We start from the raw sequence: 22,117 nt of genomic DNA on the forward strand, positions 1-22,117 counted from the left end.
TGAGCGGTGAGGGAATCGGGCTATTAATCCGAAGGTTGCCAGTTCAATTCCCGGTCATGCCAACTGACGTTGTGTCCTTGGGCAAGGCACTTCACCCTACTTGCCTCGGGGGAATGTCCCTGTACTTACTGTAAGTCGCTCTGGATAAGAGCGTCCGCTAAATGACTAAATGTAAATGTAAATGTAATGTGAACCAGTACAATGCAAAACAGTGTAAATGCATTGAAAACGGCTATTAAGAAGCTGAAAAGCACTTAAATCAATAAAAGAATGAAAGTCTCAAAACTCTGAATATAATGGCTAAATCTTGTCAAGTAGCAATAGATTCGGTGATTTACAGTTGATTTGAGTCAGTGTGGCCTGTTTAAGCCTGATATCTAAGTCAAAGTCATGTAATTTGAACTAGTACAATGTCAAACAGTGTAAATGCATTGAAAACGGCTATTCAGGAGATGAAAAGCACTTTAAAGCATCAAGGAATGAAAGTCTCAAAACTCGGAATCTAATAGCTAAATCTTGTCAAGTAGCATGGATTCGGTTATTTACAGTTGATTTGAGTCAGTGTGGCCTGTTGTAGCCTGAAATATAAGTCATGTAATGTGAACCAGTACAATGCCAAACAGTGTAAATTGCATTGAAAACGGCCATTCAGGAGTTGAAAAGCACTCTAAAGCAATAAAAGTATGAAAGTCTCAAAACTTGGAATCTAATGGCTAAATCTTGTCCAAGTAGCATGGATTCGGTGATTTACAGTTGATTTGAGTCAGTGTGGCCTGTTGTTTAAGCCTGATATCTAAGTCAAAGTCATGTAATGTGAACTAGTACAATGCCAAACAGTGTAAATTCATTGAAAACGGCCATTCAGGAGCTGAAAAGCACTTTAAAGCAATAAAAGAATAAAAGTCTCAAAACTCGGAATCTAATGGCTTAATCTTGTCAAGTAGCATGGATTCGGTGATTTACAGTTGATTTGAGTCAGTGTGGCCTGTTTTAGCCTGAAATCTAAGTCATGTAATGTGAACCAGTACAATGCCAAACAGTGTACATGCATTGACAACGGCCATTCAGGAGCTGAAAAGCACTCTAAAGCAATAAAAGTATGAACGTCTCAAAACTTGGAATCTAATGGCTAAATCTTGTCCAAGTAGCATGGATTCGGTGATTTACAATTGATTTGAGTCAGTGTGGCCTGTTTTAGGCTGAAATCTAAGTCAAAGTCATGTAATGTGAACTAAGTACAATGCCAAACAGCTTGAAAACGACTATTAAGGAGCTGAGAAGCACTTTAAAGCAATAAAAGAATAAAAGTCTCAAAACTTGGAATCTAATGGCTTAATCTTGTCAAGTAGCATGGATTCGATGATTTACAGTTGATTTGAGTCAGTGTGGCCTGTTTAAGCCTGATATCTAAGTCAAAGTCATGTAATGTGAACTAAGTACAATGCCAAACAGCTTGAAAACGACTATTAAGGAGCTGAAAAGCACTTTAAAGCAATAAAAGAGTAAAAGTCTCAAAACTCGGAATCTAATGGCTTAATCTTGTCAAGTAGCATGGATTCGATGATTTACAGTTGATTTGAGTCAGTGTGGCCTGTTTAAGCCTGATATCTAAGTCAAAGTCATGTAATGTGAACTAGTACAATGCCAAACAGTGTAAATGCATTGAAAACGGCTATTCAGGAGCTGAAAAGCACTTTAAAGCAATAAAAGAATAAAAGTCTCAAAACTCGGAATCTAATGGCTTAATCTTGTCAAGTAGCATGGATTCAGTGATTTACAGTTGATTTGAGTCAGTGTGGCCTGTTTTAGCCTGAAATCTAAGTCATGTAATGTGAACCAGTACAATGCCAAACAGTGTACATGCATTGAAAACGGCCATTCAGGAGCTGAAAAGCACTTTAAAGCAATAAAAGAATAAAAGTCTCAAAACTCGGAATCTAATGGCTTAATCTTGTCAAGTAGCATGGATTCGATGATTTACAGTTGATTTGAGTCAGTGTGGCCTGTTTAAGCCTGATATCTAAGTCAAAGTCATGTAATGTGAACTAGTACAATGCCAAACAGTGTAAATGCATTGAAAATGGCTATTCAGGAGCTGAAAAGCACTTTAAAGCAATAAAAGAATAAAAGTCTCAAAACTCGGAATCTAATGGCTTAATCTTGTCAAGTAGCATGGATTCAGTGATTTACAGTTGATTTGAGTCAGTGTGGCCTGTTTTAGCCTGAAATCTAAGTCATGTAATGTGAACCAGTACAATGCCAAACAGTGTACATGCATTGAAAACGGCCATTCAGGAGCTGAAAAGCACTTTAAAGCAATAAAAGAATAAAAGTCTCAAAACTCGGAATCTAATGGCTTAATCTTGTCAAGTAGCATGGATTCGATGATTTACAGTTGATTTGAGTCAGTGTGGCCTGTTTTAGGCTGAAATATAAGGCAAAGTCATGTAATGTGGGAGTCAGATGGCTGAGCGGTGAGGGAATCGGGCTATTAATCCGAAGGTTGCCAGTTCAATTCCCGGTCATGCCAACTGACGTTGTGTCCTTGGGCAAGGCACTTCACCCTACTTGCCTCGGGGGAATGTCCCTGTACTTACTGTAAGTCGCTCTGGATAAGAGCGTCCGCTAAATGACTAAATGTAAATGTAAATGTAATGTGAACCAGTACAATGCAAAACAGTGTAAATGCATTGAAAACGGCTATTAAGAAGCTGAAAAGCACTTAAATCAATAAAAGAATGAAAGTCTCAAAACTCTGAATATAATGGCTAAATCTTGTCAAGTAGCAATAGATTCGGTGATTTACAGTTGATTTGAGTCAGTGTGGCCTGTTTAAGCCTGATATCTAAGTCAAAGTCATGTAATTTGAACTAGTACAATGTCAAACAGTGTAAATGCATTGAAAACGGCTATTCAGGAGATGAAAAGCACTTTAAAGCATCAAGGAATGAAAGTCTCAAAACTCGGAATCTAATAGCTAAATCTTGTCAAGTAGCATGGATTCGGTTATTTACAGTTGATTTGAGTCAGTGTGGCCTGTTGTAGCCTGAAATATAAGTCATGTAATGTGAACCAGTACAATGCCAAACAGTGTAAATTGCATTGAAAACGGCCATTCAGGAGTTGAAAAGCACTCTAAAGCAATAAAAGTATGAAAGTCTCAAAACTTGGAATCTAATGGCTAAATCTTGTCCAAGTAGCATGGATTCGGTGATTTACAGTTGATTTGAGTCAGTGTGGCCTGTTGTTTAAGCCTGATATCTAAGTCAAAGTCATGTAATGTGAACTAGTACAATGCCAAACAGTGTAAATTCATTGAAAACGGCCATTCAGGAGCTGAAAAGCACTCTAAAGCAATAAAAGTATGAACGTCTCAAAACTTGGAATCTAATGGCTAAATCTTGTCAAGTAGCATGGATTCGGTGATTTACAGTTGATTTGAGTCAGTGTGGCCGGTTTTAGCCTGATATGTAAGTCAAAGTCATGTAAAGTGAACTAGTACAATGCAAAACAGTGTAAATGCATTGAAAACGGCCATTCAGGAGCTGAAAAGCACTTTAAAGCAATAAAAGAATAAAAGTCTCAAAACTCAGAATCTAATGGCTTAATCTTGTCAAGTAGCATGGATTCGGTGATTTACAGTTGATTTGAGTCAGTGTGGCCTGTTTTAGCCTGAAATCTAAGTCATGTAATGTGAACCAGTACAATGCCAAACAGTGTACATGCATTGACAACGGCCATTCAGGAGCTGAAAAGCACTCTAAAGCAATAAAAGTATGAACGTCTCAAAACTTGGAATCTAATGGCTAAATCTTGTCCAAGTAGCATGGATTCGGTGATTTACAATTGATTTGAGTCAGTGTGGCCTGTTTTAGGCTGAAATCTAAGTCAAAGTCATGTAATGTGAACTAAGTACAATGCCAAACAGCTTGAAAACGACTATTAAGGAGCTGAGAAGCACTTTAAAGCAATAAAAGAATAAAAGTCTCAAAACTTGGAATCTAATGGCTTAATCTTGTCAAGTAGCATGGATTCGATGATTTACAGTTGATTTGAGTCAGTGTGGCCTGTTTAAGCCTGATATCTAAGTCAAAGTCATGTAATGTGAACTAAGTACAATGCCAAACAGCTTGAAAACGACTATTAAGGAGCTGAAAAGCACTTTAAAGCAATAAAAGAGTAAAAGTCTCAAAACTCGGAATCTAATGGCTTAATCTTGTCAAGTAGCATGGATTCGATGATTTACAGTTGATTTGAGTCAGTGTGGCCTGTTTAAGCCTGATATCTAAGTCAAAGTCATGTAATGTGAACTAGTACAATGCCAAACAGTGTAAATGCATTGAAAATGGCTATTCAGGAGCTGAAAAGCACTTTAAAGCAATAAAAGAATAAAAGTCTCAAAACTCGGAATCTAATGGCTTAATCTTGTCAAGTAGCATGGATTCAGTGATTTACAGTTGATTTGAGTCAGTGTGGCCTGTTTTAGCCTGAAATCTAAGTCATGTAATGTGAACCAGTACAATGCCAAACAGTGTACATGCATTGAAAACGGCCATTCAGGAGCTGAAAAGCACTTTAAAGCAATAAAAGAATAAAAGTCTCAAAACTCGGAATCTAATGGCTTAATCTTGTCAAGTAGCATGGATTCGATGATTTACAGTTGATTTGAGTCAGTGTGGCCTGTTTTAGGCTGAAATATAAGGCAAAGTCATGTAATGTGGGAGTCAGATGGCTGAGCGGTGAGGGAATCGGGCTATTAATCCGAAGGTTGCCAGTTCAATTCCCGGTCATGCCAACTGACGTTGTGTCCTTGGGCAAGGCACTTCACCCTACTTGCCTCGGGGGAATGTCCCTGTACTTACTGTAAGTCGCTCTGGATAAGAGCGTCCGCTAAATGACTAAATGTAAATGTAAATGTAATGTGAACCAGTACAATGCAAAACAGTGTAAATGCATTGAAAACGGCTATTAAGAAGCTGAAAAGCACTTAAATCAATAAAAGAATGAAAGTCTCAAAACTCTGAATATAATGGCTAAATCTTGTCAAGTAGCAATAGATTCGGTGATTTACAGTTGATTTGAGTCAGTGTGGCCTGTTTAAGCCTGATATCTAAGTCAAAGTCATGTAATGTGAACCAGTACAATGTCAAACAGTGTAAATGCATTGAAAACGGCTATTCAGGAGATGAAAAGCACTTTAAAGCATCAAGGAATGAAAGTCTCAAAACTCGGAATCTAATAGCTAAATCTTGTCAAGTAGCATGGATTCGGTTATTTACAGTTGATTTGAGTCAGTGTGGCCTGTTGTAGCCTGAAATATAAGTCATGTAATGTGAACCAGTACAATGCCAAACAGTGTAAATTGCATTGAAAACGGCCATTCAGGAGTTGAAAAGCACTCTAAAGCAATAAAAGTATGAAAGTCTCAAAACTTGGAATCTAATGGCTAAATCTTGTCCAAGTAGCATGGATTCGGTGATTTACAGTTGATTTGAGTCAGTGTGGCCTGTTGTTTAAGCCTGATATCTAAGTCAAAGTCATGTAATGTGAACTAGTACAATGCCAAACAGTGTAAATTCATTGAAAACGGCCATTCAGGAGCTGAAAAGCACTCTAAAGCAATAAAAGTATGAACGTCTCAAAACTTGGAATCTAATGGCTAAATCTTGTCAAGTAGCATGGATTCGGTGATTTACAGTTGATTTGAGTCAGTGTGGCCGGTTTTAGCCTGATATGTAAGTCAAAGTCATGTAAAGTGAACTAGTACAATGCAAAACAGTGTAAATGCATTGAAAACGGCCATTCAGGAGCTGAAAAGCACTTTAAAGCAATAAAAGAATAAAAGTCTCAAAACTCAGAATCTAATGGCTTAATCTTGTCAAGTAGCATGGATTCGGTGATTTACAGTTGATTTGAGTCAGTGTGGCCTGTTTTAGCCTGAAATCTAAGTCATGTAATGTGAACCAGTACAATGCCAAACAGTGTACATGCATTGACAACGGCCATTCAGGAGCTGAAAAGCACTCTAAAGCAATAAAAGTATGAACGTCTCAAAACTTGGAATCTAATGGCTAAATCTTGTCCAAGTAGCATGGATTCGGTGATTTACAATTGATTTGAGTCAGTGTGGCCTGTTTTAGGCTGAAATCTAAGTCAAAGTCATGTAATGTGAACTAAGTACAATGCCAAACAGCTTGAAAACGACTATTAAGGAGCTGAGAAGCACTTTAAAGCAATAAAAGAATAAAAGTCTCAAAACTTGGAATCTAATGGCTTAATCTTGTCAAGTAGCATGGATTCGATGATTTACAGTTGATTTGAGTCAGTGTGGCCTGTTTAAGCCTGATATCTAAGTCAAAGTCATGTAATGTGAACTAAGTACAATGCCAAACAGCTTGAAAACGACTATTAAGGAGCTGAAAAGCACTTTAAAGCAATAAAAGAGTAAAAGTCTCAAAACTCGGAATCTAATGGCTTAATCTTGTCAAGTAGCATGGATTCGATGATTTACAGTTGATTTGAGTCAGTGTGGCCTGTTTAAGCCTGATATCTAAGTCAAAGTCATGTAATGTGAACTAGTACAATGCCAAACAGTGTAAATGCATTGAAAATGGCTATTCAGGAGCTGAAAAGCACTTTAAAGCAATAAAAGAATAAAAGTCTCAAAACTCGGAATCTAATGGCTTAATCTTGTCAAGTAGCATGGATTCAGTGATTTACAGTTGATTTGAGTCAGTGTGGCCTGTTTTAGCCTGAAATCTAAGTCATGTAATGTGAACCAGTACAATGCCAAACAGTGTACATGCATTGAAAACGGCCATTCAGGAGCTGAAAAGCACTTTAAAGCAATAAAAGAATAAAAGTCTCAAAACTCGGAATCTAATGGCTTAATCTTGTCAAGTAGCATGGATTCGATGATTTACAGTTGATTTGAGTCAGTGTGGCCTGTTTTAGGCTGAAATATAAGGCAAAGTCATGTAATGTGGGAGTCAGATGGCTGAGCGGTGAGGGAATCGGGCTATTAATCCGAAGGTTGCCAGTTCAATTCCCGGTCATGCCAACTGACGTTGTGTCCTTGGGCAAGGCACTTCACCCTACTTGCCTCGGGGGAATGTCCCTGTACTTACTGTAAGTCGCTCTGGATAAGAGCGTCCGCTAAATGACTAAATGTAAATGTAAATGTAATGTGAACCAGTACAATGCAAAACAGTGTAAATGCATTGAAAACGGCTATTAAGAAGCTGAAAAGCACTTAAATCAATAAAAGAATGAAAGTCTCAAAACTCTGAATATAATGGCTAAATCTTGTCAAGTAGCAATAGATTCGGTGATTTACAGTTGATTTGAGTCAGTGTGGCCTGTTTAAGCCTGATATCTAAGTCAAAGTCATGTAATTTGAACTAGTACAATGTCAAACAGTGTAAATGCATTGAAAACGGCTATTCAGGAGATGAAAAGCACTTTAAAGCATCAAGGAATGAAAGTCTCAAAACTCGGAATCTAATAGCTAAATCTTGTCAAGTAGCATGGATTCGGTTATTTACAGTTGATTTGAGTCAGTGTGGCCTGTTGTAGCCTGAAATATAAGTCATGTAATGTGAACCAGTACAATGCCAAACAGTGTAAATTGCATTGAAAACGGCCATTCAGGAGTTGAAAAGCACTCTAAAGCAATAAAAGTATGAAAGTCTCAAAACTTGGAATCTAATGGCTAAATCTTGTCCAAGTAGCATGGATTCGGTGATTTACAGTTGATTTGAGTCAGTGTGGCCTGTTGTTTAAGCCTGATATCTAAGTCAAAGTCATGTAATGTGAACTAGTACAATGCCAAACAGTGTAAATTCATTGAAAACGGCCATTCAGGAGCTGAAAAGCACTCTAAAGCAATAAAAGTATGAACGTCTCAAAACTTGGAATCTAATGGCTAAATCTTGTCAAGTAGCATGGATTCGGTGATTTACAGTTGATTTGAGTCAGTGTGGCCGGTTTTAGCCTGATATGTAAGTCAAAGTCATGTAAAGTGAACTAGTACAATGCAAAACAGTGTAAATGCATTGAAAACGGCCATTCAGGAGCTGAAAAGCACTTTAAAGCAATAAAAGAATAAAAGTCTCAAAACTCGGAATCTAATGGCTTAATCTTGTCAAGTAGCATGGATTCGGTGATTTACAGTTGATTTGAGTCAGTGTGGCCTGTTTTAGCCTGAAATCTAAGTCATGTAATGTGAACCAGTACAATGCCAAACAGTGTACATGCATTGACAACGGCCATTCAGGAGCTGAAAAGCACTCTAAAGCAATAAAAGTATGAAAGTCTCAAAACTTGGAATCTAATGGCAAAATCTTGTCCAAGTAGCATGGATTCGGTGATTTACAATTGATTTGAGTCAGTGTGGCCTGTTTTAGGCTGAAATCTAAGTCAAAGTCATGTAATGTGAACTAAGTACAATGCCAAACAGCTTGAAAACGACTATTAAGGAGCTGAAAAGCACTTTAAAGCAATAAAAGAGTAAAAGTCTCAAAACTCGGAATCTAATGGCTTAATCTTGTCAAGTAGCATGGATTCGATGATTTACAGTTGATTTGAGTCAGTGTGGCCTGTTTAAGCCTGATATCTAAGTCAAAGTCATGTAATGTGAACTAGTACAATGCCAAACAGTGTAAATGCATTGAAAACGGCTATTAAGTAGCTGAAAAGCACTTTAAAGCATAAAAGAATGAAAGTCTCAAAACTCGGATTCTAATAGCGAAATCTTGTCAAGTAGCATGGATTTGGTGATTTACAGTTGATTTGAGTCAGTGTGGCCTGTTTAAGCCTGATATCTAAGTCAAAGTCATGTAATGTGAACTAGTACAATGCCAAACAGTGTAAATGCATTGAAAATGGCTATTCAGGAGCTGAAAAGCACTTTAAAGCAATAAAAGAATAAAAGTCTCAAAACTCGGAATCTAATGGCTTAATCTTGTCAAGTAGCATGGATTCGGTGATTTACAGTTGATTTGAGTCAGTGTGGCCTGTTTTAGCCTGAAATCTAAGTCATGTAATGTGAACCAGTACAATGCCAAACAGTGTACATGCATTGAAAACGGCCATTCAGGAGCTGAAAAGCACTTTAAAGCAATAAAAGAATAAAAGTCTCAAAACTCGGAATCTAATGGCTTAATCTTGTCAAGTAGCATGGATTCGATGATTTACAGTTGATTTGAGTCAGTGTGGCCTGTTTTAGGCTGAAATATAAGGCAAAGTCATGTAATGTGGGAGTCAGATGGCTGAGCGGTGAGGGAATCGGGCTATTAATCCGAAGGTTGCCAGTTCAATTCCCGGTCATGCCAACTGACGTTGTGTCCTTGGGCAAGGCACTTCACCCTACTTGCCTCGGGGGAATGTCCCTGTACTTACTGTAAGTCGCTCTGGATAAGAGCGTCCGCTAAATGACTAAATGTAAATGTAAATGTAATGTGAACCAGTACAATGCAAAACAGTGTAAATGCATTGAAAACGGCTATTAAGAAGCTGAAAAGCACTTAAATCAATAAAAGAATGAAAGTCTCAAAACTCTGAATATAATGGCTAAATCTTGTCAAGTAGCAATAGATTCGGTGATTTACAGTTGATTTGAGTCAGTGTGGCCTGTTTAAGCCTGATATCTAAGTCAAAGTCATGTAATTTGAACTAGTACAATGTCAAACAGTGTAAATGCATTGAAAACGGCTATTCAGGAGATGAAAAGCACTTTAAAGCATCAAGGAATGAAAGTCTCAAAACTCGGAATCTAATAGCTAAATCTTGTCAAGTAGCATGGATTCGGTTATTTACAGTTGATTTGAGTCAGTGTGGCCTGTTGTAGCCTGAAATATAAGTCATGTAATGTGAACCAGTACAATGCCAAACAGTGTAAATTGCATTGAAAACGGCCATTCAGGAGTTGAAAAGCACTCTAAAGCAATAAAAGTATGAAAGTCTCAAAACTTGGAATCTAATGGCTAAATCTTGTCCAAGTAGCATGGATTCGGTGATTTACAGTTGATTTGAGTCAGTGTGGCCTGTTGTTTAAGCCTGATATCTAAGTCAAAGTCATGTAATGTGAACTAGTACAATGCCAAACAGTGTAAATTCATTGAAAACGGCCATTCAGGAGCTGAAAAGCACTTTAAAGCAATAAAAGAATAAAAGTCTCAAAACTCGGAATCTAATGGCTTAATCTTGTCAAGTAGCATGGATTCGGTGATTTACAGTTGATTTGAGTCAGTGTGGCCTGTTTTAGCCTGAAATCTAAGTCATGTAATGTGAACCAGTACAATGCCAAACAGTGTACATGCATTGACAACGGCCATTCAGGAGCTGAAAAGCACTCTAAAGCAATAAAAGTATGAACGTCTCAAAACTTGGAATCTAATGGCTAAATCTTGTCCAAGTAGCATGGATTCGGTGATTTACAATTGATTTGAGTCAGTGTGGCCTGTTTTAGGCTGAAATCTAAGTCAAAGTCATGTAATGTGAACTAAGTACAATGCCAAACAGCTTGAAAACGACTATTAAGGAGCTGAGAAGCACTTTAAAGCAATAAAAGAATAAAAGTCTCAAAACTTGGAATCTAATGGCTTAATCTTGTCAAGTAGCATGGATTCGATGATTTACAGTTGATTTGAGTCAGTGTGGCCTGTTTAAGCCTGATATCTAAGTCAAAGTCATGTAATGTGAACTAAGTACAATGCCAAACAGCTTGAAAACGACTATTAAGGAGCTGAAAAGCACTTTAAAGCAATAAAAGAGTAAAAGTCTCAAAACTCGGAATCTAATGGCTTAATCTTGTCAAGTAGCATGGATTCGATGATTTACAGTTGATTTGAGTCAGTGTGGCCTGTTTAAGCCTGATATCTAAGTCAAAGTCATGTAATGTGAACTAGTACAATGCCAAACAGTGTAAATGCATTGAAAACGGCTATTCAGGAGCTGAAAAGCACTTTAAAGCAATAAAAGAATAAAAGTCTCAAAACTCGGAATCTAATGGCTTAATCTTGTCAAGTAGCATGGATTCAGTGATTTACAGTTGATTTGAGTCAGTGTGGCCTGTTTTAGCCTGAAATCTAAGTCATGTAATGTGAACCAGTACAATGCCAAACAGTGTACATGCATTGAAAACGGCCATTCAGGAGCTGAAAAGCACTTTAAAGCAATAAAAGAATAAAAGTCTCAAAACTCGGAATCTAATGGCTTAATCTTGTCAAGTAGCATGGATTCGATGATTTACAGTTGATTTGAGTCAGTGTGGCCTGTTTTAGGCTGAAATATAAGGCAAAGTCATGTAATGTGGGAGTCAGATGGCTGAGCGGTGAGGGAATCGGGCTATTAATCCGAAGGTTGCCAGTTCAATTCCCGGTCATGCCAACTGACGTTGTGTCCTTGGGCAAGGCACTTCACCCTACTTGCCTCGGGGGAATGTCCCTGTACTTACTGTAAGTCGCTCTGGATAAGAGCGTCCGCTAAATGACTAAATGTAAATGTAAATGTAATGTGAACCAGTACAATGCAAAACAGTGTAAATGCATTGAAAACGGCTATTAAGAAGCTGAAAAGCACTTAAATCAATAAAAGAATGAAAGTCTCAAAACTCTGAATATAATGGCTAAATCTTGTCAAGTAGCAATAGATTCGGTGATTTACAGTTGATTTGAGTCAGTGTGGCCTGTTTAAGCCTGATATCTAAGTCAAAGTCATGTAATTTGAACTAGTACAATGTCAAACAGTGTAAATGCATTGAAAACGGCTATTCAGGAGATGAAAAGCACTTTAAAGCATCAAGGAATTAAAGTCTCAAAACTCGGAATCTAATAGCTAAATCTTGTCAAGTAGCATGGATTCGGTTATTTACAGTTGATTTGAGTCAGTGTGGCCTGTTGTAGCCTGAAATATAAGTCATGTAATGTGAACCAGTACAATGCCAAACAGTGTAAATTGCATTGAAAACGGCCATTCAGGAGTTGAAAAGCACTCTAAAGCAATAAAAGTATGAAAGTCTCAAAACTTGGAATCTAATGGCTAAATCTTGTCCAAGTAGCATGGATTCGGTGATTTACAGTTGATTTGAGTCAGTGTGGCCTGTTGTTTAAGCCTGATATCTAAGTCAAAGTCATGTAATGTGAACTAGTACAATGCCAAACAGTGTAAATTCATTGAAAACGGCCATTCAGGAGCTGAAAAGCACTCTAAAGCAATAAAAGTATGAACGTCTCAAAACTTGGAATCTAATGGCTAAATCTTGTCCAAGTAGCATGGATTCGGTGATTTACAGTTGATTTGAGTCAGTGTGGCCTGTTGTTTAAGCCTGATATCTAAGTCAAAGTCATGTAATGTGAACTAGTACAATGCCAAACAGTGTAAATTCATTGAAAACGGCCATTCAGGAGCTGAAAAGCACTCTAAAGCAATAAAAGTATGAACGTCTCAAAACTTGGAATCTAATGGCTAAATCTTGTCAAGTAGCATGGATTCGGTGATTTACAGTTGATTTGAGTCAGTGTGGCCGGTTTTAGCCTGATATGTAAGTCAAAGTCATGTAATGTGAACTAGTACAATGCAAAACAGTGTAAATGCATTGAAAACGGCCATTCAGGAGCTGAAAAGCACTTTAAAGCAATAAAAGAATAAAAGTCTCAAAACTCGGAATCTAATGGCTTAATCTTGTCAAGTAGCATGGATTCGGTGATTTACAGTTGATTTGAGTCAGTGTGGCCTGTTTTAGCCTGAAATCTAAGTCATGTAATGTGAACCAATACAATGCCAAACAGTGTACATGCATTGAAAACGGCCATTCAGGAGCTGAAAAGCACTTTAAAGCAATAAAAGAATAAAAGTCTCAAAACTCGGAATCTAATGGCTTAATCTTGTCAAGTAGCATGGATTCGGTGATTTACAGTTGATTTGAGTCAGTGTGGCCTGTTTTAGCCTGAAATCTAAGTCATGTAATGTGAACCAGTACAATGCCAAACAGTGTACATGCATTGACAACGGCCATTCAGGAGCTGAAAAGCACTCTAAAGCAATAAAAGTATGAACGTCTCAAAACTTGGAATCTAATGGCTAAATCTTGTCCAAGTAGCATGGATTCGGTGATTTACAATTGATTTGAGTCAGTGTGGCCTGTTTTAGGCTGAAATCTAAGTCAAAGTCATGTAATGTGAACTAAGTACAATGCCAAACAGCTTGAAAACGACTATTAAGGAGCTGAGAAGCACTTTAAAGCAATAAAAGAATAAAAGTCTCAAAACTTGGAATCTAATGGCTTAATCTTGTCAAGTAGCATGGATTCGATGATTTACAGTTGATTTGAGTCAGTGTGGCCTGTTTAAGCCTGATATCTAAGTCAAAGTCATGTAATGTGAACTAGTACAATGCCAAACAGTGTAAATGCATTGAAAACGGCTATTAAGTAGCTGAAAAGCACTTTAAAGCATAAAAGAATGAAAGTCTCAAAACTCGGAATCTAATAGCTAAATCTTGTCAAGTAGCATGGATTTGGTGATTTACAGTTGATTTGAGTCAGTGTGGCCTGTTTAAGCCTGATATCTAAGTCAAAGTCATGTAATGTGAACTAGTACAATGCCAAACAGTGTAAATGCATTGAAAATGGCTATTCAGGAGCTGAAAAGCACTTTAAAGCAATAAAAGAATAAAAGTCTCAAAACTCGGAATCTAATGGCTTAATCTTGTCAAGTAGCATGGATTCGGTGATTTACAGTTGATTTGAGTCAGTGTGGCCTGTTTTAGCCTGAAATCTAAGTCATGTAATGTGAACCAGTACAATGCCAAACAGTGTACATGCATTGAAAACGGCCATTCAGGAGCTGAAAAGCACTTTAAAGCAATAAAAGAATGAAAGTCTCAAAACTCGGAATCTAATGGCTAAATCCTGTCAAGTAGCATGGATTCGGTGATTTACAGTTGATTTGAGTCAGTGTGGCCTGTTTTAGCCTGATATGTAAGTCAAAGTCATGTAATGTGAACTAGTACAATGCAAAACAGTGTACATGCATTGAAAACGGCCATTCAGGATCTGAAAAGCACTCTAAAGAAATAAAAGTATGAAAGTCTCAAAACGTGGAATCTAATGGCAAAATCTTGTCCAAGTAGCATGGATTCGGTGATTTACAATTTATTTGAGTCAGTGTGGCCTGTTTTAGGCTGAAATGTAAGTCAAAGTCATGTAATGTGAACTAAGTACAATGCCAAACAGCTTGAAAACGACTATTAAGGTGCTGAAAAGCACTTTAAAGCAATAAAAGAGTAAAAGTCTCAAAACTCGGAATCTAATGGCTTAATCTTGTCAAGTAGCATGGATTCGATGATTTACAGTTGATTTGAGTCAGTGTGGCCTGTTTAAGCCTGATATCTAAGTAAAAGTCATGTAATGTGAACTAGTACAATGCCAAACAGTGTAAATGCATTGAAAACGGCTATTCAGGAGCTGAAAAGCACTTTAAATCAATAAAAGAATAAAAGTCTCAAAACTCGGAATCTAATGGCTTAATCTTGTCAAGTAGCATGGATTCGGTGATTTACAGTTGATTTGAGTCAGTGTGGCCTGTTTTAGCCTGAAATCTAAGTCATGTAATGTGAACCAGTACAATGCCAAACAGTGTACATGCATTGAAAACGGCCATTCAGGAGCTGAAAAGCACTTTAAAGCAATAAAAGAATAAAAGTCTCAAAACTCGGAATCTAATGGCTTAATCTTGTCAAGTAGCATGGATTCGATGATTTACAGTTTATTTGAGTCAGTGTGGCCTGTTTTAGGCTGAAATATAAGGCAAAGTCATGTAATGTGAGAGTCAGATGGCTGAGCGGTGAGGGAATCGGGCTATTAATCCGAAGGTTGCCAGTTCAATTCCCGGTCATGCCAACTGACGTTGTGTCCTTGGGCAAGGCACTTCACCCTACTTGCCTCGGGGGAATGTCCCTGTACTTACTGTAAGTCGCTCTGGATAAGAGCGTCCGCTAAATGACTAAATGTAAATGTAATGTGAACCAGTACAATGCAAAACAGTGTAAATGCATTGAAAACGGCTATTAAGAAGCTGAAAAGCACTCTAAAGCAATAAAAGTATGAACGTCTCAAAACTTGGAATCTAATGGCTAAATCTTGTCAAGTAGCATTGATTCGGTGATTTACAGTTGATTTGAGTCAGTGTGGCCGGTTTTAGCCTGATATGTAAGTCAAAGTCATGTAAAGTGAACTAGTACAATGCAAAACAGTGTAAATGCATTGAAAATGGCTATTCAGGAGCTGAAAAGCACTTTAAAGCAATAAAAGAATAAAAGTCTCAAAACTCGGAATCTAATGGCTTAATCTTGTCAAGTAGAATGGATTCGGTGATTTACAGTTGATTTGAGTCAGTGTGGCCTGTTTTAGCCTGAAATCTAAGTCATGTAACGTGAACCAATACAATGCCAAACAGTGTACATGCATTGAAAACGGCCATTCAGGAGCTGAAAAGCACTTTAAAGCAATAAAAGAATGAAAGTCTCAAAACTCGGAATCTAATGGCTAAATCTTGTCAAGTAGCATGGATTTGGTGATTTACAGTTGATTTGAGTCAGTGTGGCCTGTTTAAGCCTGATATCTGAGTCAAAGTCATCTAATGTGAACTAGTACAATACCAAACAGTGAAAATGCATTGAAAACGGCTATTCCGGATCTGAAAAGTACTTTAAAGCATCAAAGAATGAAAGTCTCAAAACTCGGAATCTAATAGCTAAATCTTGTCAAGTACCATGGATTCGGTGATTTACAGTTGATTTGAGTCAGTGTGGCCTGTTTTAGCCTGATATGTAAGTCAAAGTCATGTAATGTGAACTAGTACAATGCAAAACAGTGTAAATGCATTGAAAACGGCCATTCAGGAGCTGAAAAGCACTTTAAAGCATCAAAGAATGAAAGTCTCAAAACTCGGAATCTAATGGCTAAATCTTGTCAAGTAGCATGGATTCGGTGATTTACAGTTGATTTGAGTCAGTGTGGCCTGTTTTAGCCTGATATGTAAGTCAAAGTCATGTAATGTGAACTAGTACAATGCAAAACAGTGTAAATGCATTGAAAACGGCTATTCAGGATCTGAAAAGCACTTTAAAGCATTAAAGAATGAAAGTCTCAAAACTCGGAATCTAATGGCTTAATCTTGTCAAGTAGCATGGATTCGGTGATTTACAGTTGTTTTGAGTCAGTGTGGCCTGTTTTAGTCTAAATCTAAGTCAAAGTCATGTAATGTGAACTAGTACAATTTCACACAGTGTAAATGCATTGAAAACGGCTATTCAGGAGCTGAAAAGCACTTTACGTAATACGTTGACAACCATAGGCTATAGAGAGAGAGAGAGAGAGCGACCACCTTGGATTGTCAAATACCAAATATTCTTATGAATAAGTAGCCTATGGTTGTCAACGTATTTCGTACGGCCAAACCAGCATGGCAACGTCCGATCTCGTCCGATCTCGGAAGCTAAGCAGGGTTGGGCCTGGTTAGTACTTGGATGGGAGACCGCCTTGGAATACCAGGTGCTGTAGGCTCTTTTGCTCACTTGCAATATGCACAAGTAGTCCTTCATGAAAGGGGCTGGAAGCTGCTTTCATTTTGCCGAGAGAGAGAGAAAGAGACCACCTTGGACTGTCAAATACCAAATCTGGTTATGAATAAGTAGCCTATGGTTTTCAACGTATTTCGTACGGCCAAACCAGCATGGCAACGCCCGATCTCGGAAGCTAAGCAGGGTTGGGCCTCGTTAGTACTTGGATTGGAGACCGCCTGGGAATACCAGGTGCTGTATGCTCTTTTGCTCACTTGCAATATGCACAAGTAGTCCTTCATGAAAGGGGCTGGAAGCTGCTTTCATTTTGCCGAGAGAGAGAGAGACCACCTTGGATTGTCAAATACCAAATCTGGTTATGAATAAGTAGCCTATGGTTGTCAACGTATTTCGTACGGCCAAACCAGCATGGCAATGCCCGATCTCGTCCGATCTCGGAAGCTAAGCAGGGTTGGGCCTGGTTAGTACTTGGATGGGAGACCGCCTGGGAATACCAGGTGCTGTAGGCTCTTTTGCTCACTTGCAATATGCACAAGTAGTCCTTCATGAAAGGGGCTGGAAGCTGCTTTCATTTTGCAGAGAGAGAGAGAGAGAGAGAGAGAGAGAGAGAGAGAGAGAGAGAGAGAGAGAGAGAGAGAGAGAGAGAGAGAGAGAGAGAGAGAGAGAGAGAGAGAAGGAGAGAGACCACCTTGGACTGTCAAATACCAAATCTGGTTATGAATAAGTGGCCTATGGTTGTCAACGTATTTCGTACGGCCAAACCAGCATGGCAACGCCCGATCTCGTCTGATCTCGGAAGCTAAGCAGGGTTGGGCCTGGTTAGTATTTGGATGGGAGACCGCCTGGGAATACCAGGTGCTGTATGCTTATTTGCTCACTTGCAATATGCACAAGTAGTCCTTCATGAAAGGAGCTGGAAGCTGCTTTCATTTTGCCGAGAGAGAGAGACCACCTTGGATTGTCAAATACCAAATCTGGTTATGAATAAGTGGCCTATGGTTGTCAACGTATTTCGTACGGCCAAACCAGCATGGCAACGCCCGATCTCGTCCGATCTCGGAAGCTAAGCAGGGTTGGGCCTGGTTAGTACTTGGATGGGAGACCGCCTGGGAATACCAGGTGCTGTATGCTCTTTTGCTCACTTGCAATATGCACAAGTAGTCCTTCATGAAAGGGGCTGGAAGCTGCTTTCATTTTACAGAGAGAGAGAGAGAGAGAGAGAGAGAGAGAGAGAGAGAGAGAGAGAGAGAGAGAGAGAGAGAGAGGCTGAGAGAGAGGCTGTCCAACCTCCCAGACAGTACTTTACAGCAGCTTAGAGAGGAGCTCCAGCAGCTCAAGAGGGACAACCAGGCCTCTGCATCTGACTTCAGAGGAAGTCTAGAGGCACTCAGACAGGAAAACAGTGTACTCCGTGCTCAGTTAACCAAAATAAAGGAAGATGCTGAGAGGAGAGAAAGGAGCTTCATCAGACAAGTCCAACACCTGACAGACAAACTCTCATCAATCCCCACAACAACAAGTACAGAGACACAGACTCTCCCTGCCAGTGTCCCAAATCCTTGCCTTGATTCTGTCCCATTCTCACTAACCAGCACCCAGCCCAACAACTCCCTGACACCTCCTGATACATCCACACACCCAACTGCCAACGGCCAGCCCTGCCCATCCCAGCTCACCTCCACTCCTGAAGAACAAGCCCCACAAGTGGTCCTGCTGGCCGATTCAAATGGGAAATTCTTGGACACAAGAAAACTTTTTCCAGGTAAAAAAGTGCTGTCTAAACGCTGCAGCACCACAGGCCAGGCAATGAAGCTGCTGAAAAAGGAGACCCTCAAGAGCCCTCAGTGCCTGGTGATCCACACAGGAACAAACGACCTGCACAGCCTCCGAAAGGACACCGCTGAAGCAATAAAGAAGATGGCGGAGCAGGCCAGTATGGAGTTCCCTGATACCCGAATTGTGGTCTCCACTCTACTTCCTAGGACAGACACCCCCCCTCATGTCATCCATGATATTAATATGGAGGTCAGAAGAGGATGTTCCACCTTACCTAATGTCCACCTGGCCTTCCACCCAACCATTGGCACCTGGGACCTTTATGACGGACTCCACGTACACAAAGAGAAGGTGGGGATATTTGCAAAGACCCTCAAAGATGCAGCTCTGGGACGCAGCCCCTCCACCCCCTCCCCTACTGGGAGCTTCAGAGACAACCCTTCTCCTAACCACTACCACCCTAGAATCATCCCCCCTGCTGCGAGGAGACACAACAATCCAGCCTGGACATCCCACTCCCCACACAGCCACCACCTCACCACTGTGAGGCACAACCAGAGGAGACCACCTTCCCCCTCCCCAACTTCTGCCCACCAACCCCCTCCACACCCACAGCAGCAGAGCTATGCTGCAGCCCCTTGTCCCCCTCCACACCCACAGCAGCAGAGCTATGCTGCAGCCCCTTGTCCCCCTCCACATCCACAGCAGCGGAGCTATGCTGCAGCCTCTTGTCCCCCTCCACATTCACAGCAGCAGAGCTATGCTGCAGCCCCTTGTCCCCCTCCACACCCACAGCAGCAGAGCTATCCTGCAGCCCCTTGTCCCCCTCCACACCCACAGCAGCGGAGCTATGCTGCAGCCCCTTGTCCCCCTCAACATCCACAGCAGCGGAGCTATGCTGCAGCCCCTTGTCCCCCTCCACACCCACAGCAGCTGAGCTATGCTGCAGCCCCTTGTCCCCCTCCACACCCACAGCAGCGGAGCTATGCTGCAGCCCCTTGTCCCCCTCCACACCCACAGCAGCAGAGCTATGCTGCAGCCCGTTGTCCCCCTCAACATCCACAGCAGCGGAGCTATGCTGCAGCCCCTTGTCCCCCTCCACACCCACAGCAGCGGAGCTATACTACAGGCCCTTGTCCCACTCCACATCCACAGCAGCAGAGCTATGCTGCAGCCCCTTGTCCCCCTCCACACCCACAGCAGCGGAGCTATGCTGCAGCTGTAGCCCAGGCTGCTGCCACAGCCCCTTCCCCTGCTACCTCTGAGCTGGGAGACATCAGGGAGATGCTGCACACCCTGTGCACCAGGCTTCTATCCAGCTAAGTTGTACTGTACACCTTCCCAGTTGACAAACAGAACAACATGGAACTATACTGTTTGTAGTAGTAGTAATAAAAATAGTAGTAACCCATACAGTGGTAATATTTGCAAAACAGTACACCTCCATAAAATACATTTATTATATAGTGTTGTTAATAGAGAAATAATTGTAGGTGTTTTAATTTGTCTCACTATCCAGGTTCATTTTGATTGTTTTCAAATGCGTTCATTTCATGTAAGTTGTTGGAATATACAGGGTCTTCACTCCTCAACCTTTGAGCTGAAGAGTGGAAACCCTGAATTTATGAACTCTATCAAAGATGTTGATATAATTGTGCTGACAGAAACATGGTGTCAAAATAATCTGCTCACTCACTGTCCCCCAGGATACAATGAAGTCATGGTGCCCTCTTTAAAACTAACTAAAATACGCAAGGGCAGAACATCGGGGGGGATCTTGGTGTGGTATAAAGAAGGTCTTTGCCATCATATCTCACCAGTTAAACAGGGTAAATCCTATATCTGGTTAAGGTTAGATCAAACCCTGGGAATCACTGATAGAGATCTATATCTCTGTGCTATTTATATACCCCCAATAGATTCTCCTTACTTTGAAGAAGACATTTTTGAAACTCTCCATTCCGAAATTTACATATTTCCAAACCCAGGGAAACGTGCTCCTAATTGGAGATCTGAATGGACGGACAGGAACCGAACCTGACATAATCGACACACAGGGCAACAACCATGTGTTTGGTCAGTCTCCCCTGTTTACCACACCTACCATCACCCACCGGAATAACCTTGACTCTGTAATAAATCAAAGTGGCAAGGAGGTAGTGCATCTATGTCGGGCCTTAGGCCTGTACATAGTTAATGGTAGGTTCAGAGGGGACTCTTTGGGGAGATTCACATACTCATCAGCTCTTGGGTCTAGTGTGGTAGACTATGCAATCACTGACATGGACCCCTCCACTATCAGTGCATTCACTGTCAGAGAGCAATCCCCCCTCTCAGACCACAACCAAATAAATCTATTTTTTAAACTGTCAGGTCAACTGAGTGAAACAAAGAAGGCACCCAATAAACTGTATAAATTACATCCTACATACAGATGGGCCCCTGACAGTGGAGACAAGTTCATCATGGCCTTGAACTCACCTGATCTGATGAGTGACATATCAAAATATGACCAAAATCAATACGCCCCAACCAGAGATGGTGTAAACAAGGCCATTGATAATATAAATATGATATTTCACAAAGCAGCTATCAAAGCAGACCTTATCAAACACAGACGGAAACCAATTAAAAGGCAAAATACTGAAAAATGGTTTGATCAAGAATGTAAAACCATCAGAAAAGACCTAAGGAAAATAGCAAATGAAAAACACCGGCAACCAAAAAACCCAGCCCTACGCACTAGGTACAATGACATTTTAAACAAATATAAACGTACAATTAGAAACAAAAAACAAAACTATACCCAGATGAAACTTGAAGATATTGAGAACGCAATTAATCAAAATCAATTCTGGGATATGTGGAACAACTTCAACGCAAAAAAAACTCAAGCATTACCCATCCAAAATGGTGACATCTGGAGAGCACATTTTGAAAATCTGTACAAAGACATACCAATCAATCATATGAATTCAGATCAATGTATTATACAAGAAAAACTCCAAACATTAGAAGAAACAATCAAAGACAACCAAAACCCCATTGATTTCCCAATTACTTGGGAAGAATTAACCCAACAAACAAAATCTCTCAAGTCAAGGAAAGCTTGTGGTCCAGACAGCATTACTAACGAAATGCTTAAATGCAGCACCCCAGAGATGTAGGGTGCAATGTTGAAGTTGTTCAACATCATTTTACAGTCAGGATGTTTTCCTGGCATCTGGTGCGAAGGGCTCATTTCCCCCATTCACAAGAATGGAGACAAATCAGACCCTAATAATTACCGTGGCATCTGTGTCAGCAGTTGTGTAGGTAAACTATTCTGTAGTATAATAAATAGAAGAATACTAGATTTCCTTGATGAACACACCATCTTGAGCAGAAATCAAATTGGTTTTGTCCCAAAACATCGAACCACCGATCATGTATATACCCTTCACAGTCTAATTAACAAACATGTACACCAAACAAAAAATTGTAAAATATTTGCTTGTTTTATTGACTTCAAAAAAGCTTTTGACTCTATTTGGCATGAAGGGCTCTACTATAGACTTATACAGTGTGGTATAGGGGGCAAAACATATGACTTGGTTAAATCAATGTATTTGGAAAATAAATGTGCTGTCAAAATTGGGGATAAACAAACAGATTTCTTCACTCAAGGAAGGGGTGTTCGTCAGGGCTGTAATGTAAGTACAACTTTATTTAATATATATATAAATGAACTTGCTGTTAAGCTAGATCAATGTACTGCTCC

General features: G+C 40.0%; 3 non-coding genes and 1 pseudogene across 3 annotated transcripts; all 4 read left to right on the forward strand.

The window, feature by feature from the left end:
* Positions 1-16,445: 16,445 nt before the first annotated feature.
* On the forward strand, positions 16,446-16,564 carry LOC136938315 (5S ribosomal RNA; annotated as a pseudogene).
* A 407-nt stretch (positions 16,565-16,971) lies between these two features.
* Positions 16,972-17,090, forward strand: LOC136938322 (5S ribosomal RNA). Its single transcript, XR_010875261.1, has one exon. It is a non-coding gene; the product is annotated as a 5S ribosomal RNA (ribosomal RNA).
* Positions 17,091-17,329: 239 nt separating this feature from the next.
* On the forward strand, positions 17,330-17,448 carry LOC136938320 (5S ribosomal RNA). Its single transcript, XR_010875260.1, has one exon. It is a non-coding gene; the product is annotated as a 5S ribosomal RNA (ribosomal RNA).
* Positions 17,449-17,593: 145 nt separating this feature from the next.
* LOC136938308 (5S ribosomal RNA) lies at positions 17,594-17,712 on the forward strand. The gene has a single exon (XR_010875254.1). It is a non-coding gene; the product is annotated as a 5S ribosomal RNA (ribosomal RNA).
* The last annotated feature ends 4,405 nt before the right edge of the window (positions 17,713-22,117 follow it).

The sequence above is a fragment of the Osmerus mordax genome, chromosome 28 (genome assembly GCF_038355195.1).
Source record: "Osmerus mordax isolate fOsmMor3 chromosome 28, fOsmMor3.pri, whole genome shotgun sequence".
NCBI classification, from domain to species: domain Eukaryota; kingdom Metazoa; phylum Chordata; class Actinopteri; order Osmeriformes; family Osmeridae; genus Osmerus; species Osmerus mordax.